The following is a 12,180-nucleotide window of genomic DNA, read 5'->3' on the forward strand; positions in this document are numbered from 1 at the left end:
CGCTCCGTAAAACGCCGCTAATGAAATCAAGTTAAAACAACAACGCACTCGCCCCCAAAAAAGAAACTTCAATCAGGAATAACGGAGCTGGAGGTTCTCTCCGTAGGCGGCCGTTCTCCGGTACGAGAAGCCGGGGCGGTTCCGCAAGTCGTGCAGTGACAATGTCCTGTCGCTAGATGGAGGCAACGCCTTGATTTGAGTCCGCAGGTGACGGAGACAGACTGGGAGGTCGTCTGGACCGATTTAGAAAATGAGAGCTTTGTACACCCTCTGTAATCAGATCTGAATTGATGGCGGAAGAATTAGTCTTTATTTGGATTGTAGTCTGTTTTTAACAGTGATGACTCCGAATCATTCCACAACACACTTCATTCTGCCGATCGAAATTGATCGTCTTTATTCACTCTAGTCTTACCGTAGGCGTACGGCTGAGTTCAACCCTGTCCTCACGTACTGTGGATGTTTAAGTGTAATGCAGAGGAATAGAGGCGCCTGCTAAAGAAATAACAATCCAGCTCGACTCCCGGCACCTCGGAGCTCAGCGTCACGGTCAAGTCACACTCCTGGAGGAACTGGGCAGTGGACTGCGACTGTAAACTGTTTTCGATCCCAGAGCAGTCGATGACCACTCCCATGTAGTAATCCACAACGAATTTATCACTCAGGTTGATTCATGTAAGTACTTAGGTGTACACATAGACCGTAACCTGTGCTGGACTACTCATGTTGAGAGTGTTTGCTCATCAATTCAGCAGCGCTTAAATTTCCGGAGAGCGTTTGGGGTTTGACAGGAAGTAATGCTACTCTTTTACCATGCTGTATCAGATATGGTATTACAGTGTGGTTTGGTAATCTATCAGTTCATTTAAACGTCGCAAATTACCCGCCTCATCCACACGGCTTTGAAGGTCTTGGGGGTGAAACAGCACCCCTCCCTGTAGACAATCGTTGAAAGATCCATAATCAAACAGGCAGGAAAAATTATATCAGATCCTTCCCAGATCCTCAACTCTGAATATCAACTTCTTCCTGCTGGCAAACGTTTTAGGGTTCCCAAATGTAAGTCAAACAGATACAAACATTCCTTTGTTCCACTCTCCGTTAAAGCTGTCAACGCTAATGTCAAGGATAAACACAATTTTGACTCTTACAACCCACGTGAGCGCAATATGTTTTGTGATGTGTTATAAATGTTACATGGTGTTACGTGTTAGACGTGTGCAATAGAGTGATGTGCAATGTTTTGCTTATTTTTTTGTAATAGAATAATGTGCAATGTTTTTCCTTTCTTCTTTTTTTTGTTTGCATTCTATTTACATGTACAGGAGTGCTGTGTGTCCATAAAAAAATTCCCTCAGGGGACAATTAAATCTTATCTTATACATATATAACTAATATTTATAACCGGGTGTCTGTTTCACGAGATTAACCCTCCTCAGAGGCTTCCCCTCAGATCCTCAACTCTCAAGAATAACTTCCTTCATCGAGTCATGGCCGAACGAGGACAAAAATGAACTTGAATATCACCGAAACGGCACTACCAGGTGCATCTAAGCAAAGTGTAGCAATTGTGGTACAGAATGAGAATTTTTGTGACGTTTTAGAATACGAGAACCGAAAGGTTTTTGTGGTAAAATCTCTATTTCATTTCAAATATACAGTACAGTGTATTGGGTTATATTCTATATTACCGTTATTAGCCCCACAGGTCTAGGTTTTAAGCTCCAGATTTTTCAGGATAATAGAAATATATTCATGTTTCATAACTGAAAAGCTTACTTCAGCGGCAGCCCCTAACCAGAGCAGTGAGCTCGAGCGCCTGTCTGTTGGGACACGTGTCAGAAACCGCTCGAGCGTCTTCTGCAGGCGCGTGAAGCTGCGCCTGCCCAGCCCGCGACAGACCTGCAGATCTCGCCTCGCGCGGACTGGGGCGGACCGGCGGACGGAGGGTGACGGGCAAAACACGACGGTTATCGTGAGTAAAGATGACGAAAAACATCTACGAAACTTGCTTTCGCATCGCGTTGGTGTCGTAGCCGGGTGTTCAGAGCAGGTATTCGTCAGGATTTACGGTGTGGTGCTTATCTGTTACAGCTCCTGCCCAGTTGAGAAGTTTCTGAGTTTTCTATTGGAAAAGCCTGAGGGAGCCGAGGCAGTTGGAGCATTTCTGTGTCTTAGATGTGATGGTGTGACGATGATTGGTTTTGTTTGATTCACGTATTTTCCGATACACACACAAAAAACAAAATCCATTTCTTTCTGTAGCTCCATGCGACACACAAGACGGAAACTTTCTGCTCCGGGTTTTTATCCCCATGTGTTCCCTGGTGCTACATCACCCCTCGGTATCGGTTCAGTTTTCAGAATGTAAAGGTTCATTATGTTGTATCCTTACGCAGTTCTTATCACGAACCACCCCCGGCCCCGAAGATCCAGATTTCCAGGACCACACTTTCGCGGGGCTGTTCGAAGACCTGATTCGAACATCTATACGTCTATTTTTGCTCCACGAAACGTAACCGCGATTCGCCCGACAGGACAGAAAGCTGTTTCAGAATATACTGGAGCTCCCTGCTGAGCCCGACAGCTCGCCAGCCCGGTGCGGGTCAGGCTGTACTGTGGGTGACGCCGAGAGGTCTGGAACCGTGAATAATGTCTCAGTCCCGCGCTGTAAGTACCACAGAAATGCAAAACTAGGACGAACTGTTGGAACACAACTGTTGTGGCCTGGTAAAAAAAAAAAATCTCCGTTTTTAATTGGTGTGATTTTAAACGTTTCGTCCTGTGAAATTCTCTTTGCGTCGGCAGTCTGTTCTGCACGGCTCCGGTTGAAAGGGCCACAAGGGGCTGAGCGCAAATCTGGCATCTCAGTTCAACGGAATTAACTGAATGCCCGCCAAGATCTGTCGTGATTTCTGTGTTAAGAGCTGTAAATGGCGCCCGCGAAGCACCGTGTTGCTGCGCAGGTAGTGACACGGGCTGCAGGAAAGTGGGAAAGGAAGGGAGGTGTGTGGAGGCTTCAGGTGTTGCGGTTTACACGTGTTGTTGTTCGTGTTTTGATGGCGGAGCTGGAGGTGGGTGGCCGCTGGTTCTCGCCGAGCATTCAGACGCGCCTCTGCGGTTCGACAGACAGGAGAAGCGGGGGTCTAGCCCTGCAAGGGTGTGGACTTCAAAGGCGAGAGGGACAGGATATAAATAATAATAATGAAAAAACAACGGTTGCGAAAAACCGTAGCTTAACAGATGCTCCAAACGTGAGATGCGAGGTGCTAATTCAAAGCGGAGCTGGGTCGCGCTGTGGATCCGAGGGGCGTATCAACCCAGATACGGCAGACTTTGTATTTTTACCACACTGCGTTGAGGTTCTGATCATGAATCTCGCTGCGTGCTCTCTGGAGTTGCAATGGGGCGGCTGCGGACGTGTTCGGTGCAGTGCGTGTTCTTTCTGGGTTTCGATGGATGCTGTCGGTTTGTGCCGCAGCTTCGCTGACGTTTCTGAGGCGCCAATGTACCAGGTGAAGGAGGCTCTTCTCTTGCTTCCAGCCTCATCCTTCAGCAGATGTTTTCAGCTTCTTTCGCACCGCTGCAGGGTGGCACAGGGGTCAGCATTGCTGCCTCACAGCGCTGGGGCCCTGGGTTACAATTCCAGTCCTGGGGTGCTGTCTGGGTGGAGTTCGCATGTTCTCCCTGGGTTTATATGGGTTTCCTCCAGGTGCTCCAGTTTCCTCCCACAGTCCAAAGACATGCAGGCAGCTTAATTGGCTTCTGGGAAAACTGGCCCTGGTGTGAGTGTGTGTGTGTCTGTGTCTATGCTGTGATGGACTGGTGTCCCATCCAGGGGGCACCCTGCCTTGTGCCCATTGCTTGCTGGGATAGATTCTGGCTCCCCTGTGACCCTGAATTAGATTCAGTTGGAAAATGGATGGATGACCTAAGCATTTCTATTTTTGCTATATATTCAAGAAACTTTAATTTGAGATGAAAAGATGAATGTGATGCAAAAGTACAGAATGTCGCCTTTCATTTCTGGATATTTCTGTGCTTATATGGCGTGCAGGTTCAGAAGAACACCACTTTTTGTGTTCTATCCCCCCATTTTAAGTGAACATAGGTATGGGGAGAAATTAACGTAAAGTAGTATAAAACGTGATTGTTTGGTTGCTGATCTTTTGGACACTAACTGCATCAAGCGTGTGACCCAGGCGACATCGCCAGGTTCTTGGGTTGTTCTGTTGAGATGCTTTGCCAAGCCTTTGCTGGAGCCATTTTCAGAAGCTGTTTGGTTTGGGGGGTATCTGACCTCACTCATCTCTTCAGCAGGTGAAATGTATTCTTGACTGGATTGAAAGCAGGAGCTTGACTTGGCCAGTCTAAGACTGTGCCCTTCTTTCCCCTGATGAGCTCAGGGAATGAACTATGAACTTTATTCCATTTTTTAATTGTATAATGTTAGCATGCCCAAAGGGGTTGGGCAGCCAGCTGACCTTGGACCCCTAGAGGTTTTTCTTCTCCTTACTGAGGAGTTTTTGGCTCCTCTCCTCCGTTGTCTTCTGGTCTTTTCTGTTCCGTATTCACAACATGTATGGTCACTTGCTTTGTTAAGGGCCTTGGGGCAACCTTGTTGCGAAAGGCGCTATCTAAAAATAAATTGATTTGAATTGAACTGTGTGGTCATTACAAGCAATGAAGAATGTCGTTGTATACCTTGATCGTGTAACTGGCATTGAAATCCACTTTAAAAACTTTTAAACATTTCATGCTGTTACAAAGTTTATGAATCTGAGGCCACTTGGTGGTTAATTGAGACCTGTCTTGAGAGATTCCAGGGTCCTGGCTTTGACACCATGGCTGGGAGGCTTGTTCGAGACTAAAGAAGTCCAGTTTTATCATCTGTCCCAGTCCTTTAGATGTTGGAGGTATGAGCAGATCTATAAGACCTACTGGATGCAATCAGGCACCCATTATGTTGCAGGAAAAATGTGCTTCATTTTGCTTAAGTGAGTCATTTGTTCAGGGTGGCTCGATGGAAAAAGTACAATGCATTGCAATACAGGACAGTATAGTAACATTGGAATCGGTTTCTAATGCTATACTATAGTGAAAATTAAATTTAGTCCACAATAAATCCATTATACGGAAGCTTATTAGTGCTACGGAGAAAAAAAAATTGCATTATACAAGATAGTGTATACAACAGTGTTGCCTACAATATTAATATCTTGCATTATATATATATATTGTTCCATGCAAAGTAGCATTGACTTTAACAACAGAAGAATATCGCCATGATCCTCCTTTTGCAAAAAATTAATCTAAAAGATCACATATACTGTCTTTTGTATACATGACGTACAACACCCTGTCAGTGAGCACTCCTGGGTCAAATGCATGTCATTTTCACCGTTTCTGTGAAATGGCTTTCCAAACCTGATTTTCTTGATGTGAACCTGGAGAAACATGTACAGTTCATAGGCTTTTGCCTACATTGAAAAATATACATTTACTAAGATTTAACAGTAAGACTTATAGCTACTGTTGTCTTACTGTTACTGCTCTTGTTGGTCACAGTAAACAGCAAACCAACAATCAACAACAACACAACAAACGGGTGGTGTGCCTTCCTAGAATTATTTTTCTTTCTGTTTGGCATTATCCTATCTCTTTACATTCACGTCTCTGCAAATGGACACAGAAATACGTTTTTTTTCTCCCTTTAAATGACACGTTTCCTGCATTTTGCTGTGTGATTACAAATTTAAATGTATTTGATGTAAGCATACTGTAGTCTAAAAGCTTTTGAGCTTTTTGTGCTTAAAGACGTAAAAAGCAACCAACAATAACATGAACGCGTTAAGTTTTCTGTCCTCCGTGGTGCTAATAAGCTTCCCTACTATTATGAGTGGAAGAGGAGGACATTTTGACCCAAAAGGCTTTCCTACGGTCATGTTTTCAAAGTGAAACCTTGATTAATCACTCCCCCTTAAGGAGAATGCAAAGGAAGAAGCGCACAAATAGATTCCAACTCCGACGCATTGCTGTCATCTTAACCTCAGAGCCGTGTAGGTCAGGTCTGAAAAGCAGAAACAGCTCTGAAGCAGTGTGGTCTGCTGAAGCAGTGTGTGCCTGATGTTCCTCAAACCAGGCTGCGTGCTACAGCTGTCGGTATTGTTCTCTTTCTTGAATGTCGCCTGCGGATGTTCTTTCTGTGCTTGGCCTGACCTTGCTGGTGCAGGACGGCAGTTCTCGGCTGTGCCAGTGCTGGGTCTTGCAGCACAGGTCTAAGTACAGAGCACAGGCAGTGAAGCTCTCAGGTTTCTCTGGTCAGAAAGCATGATCAGTTGCTTGTCTCATTAGTGTGCTTCACATTGGCTGCAAGCAATTTTATTTAAGCCTGGGGGTAGGGCGGTGGAACAGCAGGGTGGCGCAGTTGACAGTGTTGCTGCCTCAAAGCAGTGGGGCCCTGGGTTCAGTTTTGGACCTGGGGTGCTGTCTGTGTGGAGTTTGTATGTCATGCAGGTGTTTGTGTGGAGTTCCTCAAGGTGCTCCAGTTTCCTTCCACGGTCCAAAGACATGCTGGTAAGCTAATTGGCTTCTTGGTACACCAGCACTAGACTATAAAGGAGCCTGCTTCTGATTAAGACAAGCAGCTGCTTGTTTTTGACCAAGAAGGGGAACTTTATTTGTCCTGAAGACTAGTGATTGGAATCAAGTGCCAGGCTGACAGTTTTTCAAGTTTAAAAATAACAGCTCCTAAAGAACAGCTGCACGTTTTACTTTAGAAAAGTGTCCTGCTCCCGAAAGTAAAAAAAAAAAGGTTAGACACTAAGAAGACAATGAGCTACTTAAATTTTTTAGGGACCATGGTTTCCCTAGAATTCTGGAGAATCTCTGGAGTTCAAAAATCCAGGCCTGTGTTATGGACCTGAATGGAGCCACTGGAAAATAACTCTATATAGGTCTCGTTAAAACAGCGATTGCCTTAGTGAATGTAAAGTGCTTCCAGGCTATTGCAGTATTGCTGCCTGGGGGGGTTACCTGATCTTGAGAGCATGCGTGTGAGAGCTCCCAGTCGTTACGGCAACGGCTTCCGCTGGCGTGATGTGGAGACCATAAGCAGGATGTGTGGTAATTCTCCTTTAAATGAAAACTAGAGAGAATATAGAGCACCGCTAACTGCAATAGAAATAGAGGCTTGTGTACGTCTCCATATACAGTACAGTATGTATCTGCACCTCTCACGTTATTTTCTGGCATGAATCGGTGTAGAGGAGATGAACTGTTGCCGCTGCAGAAACTTGGGGTGCAGTTTCTATATCATTTTTTTTTGTGTGTCTGAGATTGAGATAAACTCTCATCTCTGTATCTCCAGGGGAATCTAGGGCAACTGACAGGAAGCTACACCCCACAAAGAGCCCTGCAGAGCAGAGCACCTGGGTCGGCCTTTGGGAGTGAGCCTGTGAAAGAGGTGCAGGTCTGAGCGCTCCCTCGTGCCGTACTGTAACTGCATCTGGCACGATCCAGCAGGAGCTCGGGAATGAGAGCACTCCCTCGTGCCGTATTGTAACTGCATCCGGCACGATCCAGCGGGAACTCGGGAATGAGAGCGCTCCCTCGTGCTGTACTGTAACTGCATCCGGCACGATCCAGCGGGAGCTCGGGAATGAGAGCGCTCCCTCGTGCCGTACTGTAACTGCATCCGGCACGATCCAGCGGGAACTCGGGAATGAGAGCGCTCCCTCGTGCCGTACTGTAACTGCATCCGGCACGATCCAGCGGGAGCTCGGGAATGAGAGCGCTCCCTCGTGCCGTACTGTAACTGCATCCGACACGATCCAGCGGGAGCTCGGGAATGAGAGCGCTCCCTCGTGCCGTACTGTAACTGCATCCGACACGATCCAGCGGGAGCTCGGGAATGAGAGCGCTCCCTCGCTAGGTCTAGCCCCGTCTCCGGACAAGCTGAAAGTAGCCCAGTTTATACAGGCACATACCTCCTCTGTGAGTCTCATCCTGCAGTTGGTTGCAGTTTGTCCCAATTTATGTTTCACAGTGCAACTTTTGTTGCAGTTATCCATCTGTTGTGCAATGGCATAAACTGCAAGGCGAGGTATTGAGTAGTAGTGGAGTTCTTCTTGGCGCCCTCTGGATTTAACTCGGACTCGCAGGTCGGTCCTGGGGTGTTCTCCAGGCTGGGTGGCTGTTGTCCGCGTCCGGAATTGTGGAAGTGGAAACCGCGTCCAGGACTGTCCATCTCACATCCCTTCCCTCTTCCTCTCGGGCCCTCTGGAAACGCGAACCGAGATCGAGAGGGACGGTATCGCTTCCCCCCCCCCTGTGGACCATGAGCTATCCCACAATCCCACAGCTTTCACAGAACCTGTTCAGCTAGCCATTAATTAAGGCTTCAATCCACTGGCAATCAGTTGGGTAATTAAGATAAAAGATGTCCTAGCAATCTATGCATCTGCATCTCTGTCGTTTTTTGATCACCCGTTCTCCCAAAATCGTTTTATGCTCTAAAGATGAGAGATGAGTGAGGACTCTGTCAGAGGAGCTGTTAGCAATGTCAGCTGACTTGAGGAGCTGGCCAGAGAGGTACTTGCTGTTGATGTGGAAAGGAGTCCCATGTGCAGGCGTCAGCTCCCTCCACACCCCTCGCTCTAGTGCCAGCAAGCTCAGAGAGACACTACATTTCAACTGGAGATTAATGACAGCTGTGGTTTACTGCTGTTTTATGTACACTTGCTTGTGTTCTGTGGTGTTGAAATTTAGGTACAGCTTGGCAATATATCTTCTCCTGAACTGTAGCCTAACTGTGTCTGTTCTGTTTTGAGATGGTCACCTTTTTTTAATGAGACAACCATCGTTTTTCTAACCACTTCTTCCAATTCAGTGTGGCGGGGGAGCTGGAGCCTATCCCAGGAAGCAACGGGCTCAAGGCAGGGTACACTCTGGACAGGACGCCTGTCCGTCACGGGACACATGCAGACACATGCAGACACACGCAGACACACGCAGACACTCACATCAGGGCCAATGATCCCGGCAGCCAGTTAACTTACCAGTATGTCTCTGGGAGGAAACTGGAGCACCCAGAGGAAACCCACATGAACACGGGGAGAACATGCAAACTCCACACAGACAGTACTCCAAGTTTGGAATTGAACCCAGAGCCCCAGCACTGTGAGGCAGCCATACCAACCCGCCACATTTTTTATCACGACTAATATATTGATTGAGATATGTCCATTACTGATAATGTTTTCTTTATAACATGTCATGAAATTAGGAGGCGCCAGAGGAGACAGTGCTGGCTCACAGCATGCTGAACGGCCTGGGAGAAGCACGAGCCTCACTTCTCCCAGTGTGAGCTCTCAGGGGGAGACGCTCCCACCGCAATACCACTTCCTCAAACCCAGCTGCCCACATCAGCTGGAGGTCTGGCAGGCTCCACCTCCACTCCACTGTGTCCTGCTGCACGCAGGCAGACTCTTTCTCTTTAAGCACCCAGTGAGAATATTCCCTGAAAATGCTAAGATAATGTAACGAACGTACTATATGTAGAGGGTGGTGCAGTGGTTGGCATTGCTGCCTCGCAGCGCTGGGGGGTTTGCATTCCATTTCTGAGGTAAAGTCTGCGTGGGGTTCGTATGTCCTCCCTCTGTTTGCGTGGATTTCCTCCGGGTGCTCCTGTTTTCTTCCACAATCCGAAGACACGCTAGTAGGTTAACTGCCACCTTGTGTGTCTGTCGGCCCTGTGACGGACAGGCATCCTGTCCAGGGTGTACCCTGCCTTGTGCCTGTTGCTTGCTGGGATAGGTTCCAGCACATCCTTTGGATAAAGATGGATGGATTGTATTTAGCACAATGTATTGTACAGGTGTTGAAATTCTAAGTTTATGTAGCTTTTTACAAGAGCGGTATGTAAAGGGACAACTATATATATATGCTTGATGTAGTATTACTGTCAATACCTAATTTCCCTACACAGACTATTACAGACAGGTAAATGGCAACTTCTTTTAAAACATAAAAGAGTCCAACACTTTTTAGGTTTTGTTTTTACCTTGTGCATATATGTTTCGGTGGAGCAGAGCATCAAATCAAAACAGAGCATGAGTCAGTGGGGAAGTCCCTGCAAAGACAGGAGTGTGTATGTGTGCAAAAACAAGCCTATACTAACCCAGAGCTCACACTGTCTTTGGCAAAGAAATTGCTATTTTGGAGTTACAAGATGGTTAATCTGTACCAGGAACAAAACAACTAAATTGTGCTCGGGTGAGTCATTCCAGTGCAGTCATACAAGTCTTCGTGCGTCTCGGAGGTGTAAGTGCAGGTCAGGCTCTTGTTCTGCTGGTCTTGTGGGCTGCAGGGCCTCTGCTCTCTGAGGAGTTGTGGCTGCGTGATGTGATAGCAGCCCCAGTGCACAGCGGGTGTCGTGTGTCGCCCAGGTGCAGCTGCACTTCAGTGGAGGATGAAGTGGGTCCCCTCCTTCCTATAGCTGTGGAAAGTGCTTTGGGTGAAAAATGCAGACAATGTTATCATCACCTGAGGCTGGGCATCTCGACCTTGCTGCGTATTGCAGATTGGCTGAGATGCTGTAGTGGGGCCCCTGTGACACTGGAAGTGATTTGTACTTCTTGGGACATTTCAGTCTGAGCCCCTTCTCGTTGCTAGATTATGCTCTTCATTGGGTAGTTGTGACATTGCCGTATGTAGGACAGATTTTCCTTTTCTGAATTTGTGACTGCTAGACGCGTCTTCTTAAATGCTTTCTAAAGAAGATTACCACTGGTGTTCCCACGATCCAGCTGGGTTTGCACTGTGCCCAGGCAGGGTACTCCTGACCTGTCCGACTCGAACGCTTTCCCCCACCTGTCACCGGTTTCTCATGTGAAGGGTGTGTTTGGTCGGCGGCGCGGGGGGGCAGTGGTTAGCACTGCTGCGTCACAGTGAAGGGGCCCTGGGTTCAATTCCGGGCCTGGGGTGTTGTCTGTGTGGAGTTTGTGTGTCCAATGACATGGCCCTGGTGTGAGTGTGTATCCCTATATCTCTGGCGTCCCACCCAGGATGTACCCTGTCCTGCACGGACAGGAAAAACACATTATATGTGATTGAGAAGTCGTGATGTTGTTTTCACATGGCTTTGTAAGAAGCACAGTAAATGATGCAAAGACAATTATCATGACCTCTTATGCACAAGTTATGTCATTTGCCCTTGTCCCTGTAAAGCATTATGCTCATGATAATAAGGTCTTGTGCCGTGGTTCAAGGCATTATGAAGGCTTTATTCAGCAGCATTCAAATAAAATGTTACCAAAAAAAATATTTTTAAAAACTTCACTGACTTGATCCCTTTTAATTTTTTTAGAGCAATTAATGCATTATTGACAACACTAAAGAACTTGATTGTGAAAGAGCTGGTGCAGATAAAGAATCTTATAGACGGTAAGAAAACGTTTACGAAGTCCGCAAGCCAATCAGAGCTCCCCTCTCACCTCTATGCAGCGTGGTTATCTGTCATAGCGTTCAGAGGCCATAGCGTTTTGAAAGATCACATCTCCAACTCCTTAACATGGTTCAGTAAATCTTTGCCATTCATTAATGAGTCGGTAGCTTGTGATGCCCCAGTCACGCCTGCACTCTAGCTCTAGAGAGACTGAGACTGGCGTGGTGTGCTCTAGTCTCACAGTGCCCAGACGGCCTCCTGTGACACATCCTGTTTCACAATGAGCTTGGCAGCTAGGTTGCAAGTGCGCCTGGCCACAGTCTCGTATGTCTGCACGGGGGAAACTTGTATTATTAAATTAGTGCTCCCTATCTACCCATCTGCGGTTTGGCACCTTTTTTTCGATGTCTACAGGGGATGCCACACGATGAGATGGCAACTTCCTATCCAGACTCTGTCAGTCTGTGAGCGAGTGTTTACCTCCACGTGAATCTGACTGCATTGCATCTCTCTGTGACTCTGTGCGTGTGGAGAGTGAGAGTGAGAGACTCTAGCTGGAATTGTGTGTGTGTGTGTTGGGCAAGGGGGTGGCAAACATCTCCATCAACTGAGGATGCCCCCACAAATAGTTTCTCCTGACAAACTGACACTGACATATCCACAATGGCAACTCCTTTTTTATAGGTTTATTTATAGTTCTATATTATATAAGTGTTGCCTTCCTACAAATCTAA

General features: G+C 46.9%; 1 protein-coding gene across 2 annotated transcripts in view; it reads left to right on the forward strand.

Moving 5' to 3' along the window:
• The first annotated feature begins 1,890 nt into the window (after window positions 1–1,890).
• itgb7 (integrin, beta 7) overlaps window positions 1,891–12,180 on the forward strand; it is a 29,652-nt gene continuing 19,362 nt past the window's right edge. Inside the window, exon 1 of one of the 2 annotated variants that reach the window (XM_088913038.1) lies at window positions 1,891–1,975. The gene's annotated coding sequence lies outside the window, so the exon portion shown is untranslated. The remainder of the gene's footprint in view (window positions 1,976–12,180) is intronic. The other variant, XM_088913047.1, reaches the window with a different exon arrangement.

The sequence above is a fragment of the Atractosteus spatula genome, chromosome 1 (assembly GCF_055471065.1).
Source record: "Atractosteus spatula isolate fAtrSpa1 chromosome 1, fAtrSpa1.hap1, whole genome shotgun sequence".
NCBI classification, from domain to species: Eukaryota; Metazoa; Chordata; class Actinopteri; order Semionotiformes; family Lepisosteidae; genus Atractosteus; species Atractosteus spatula.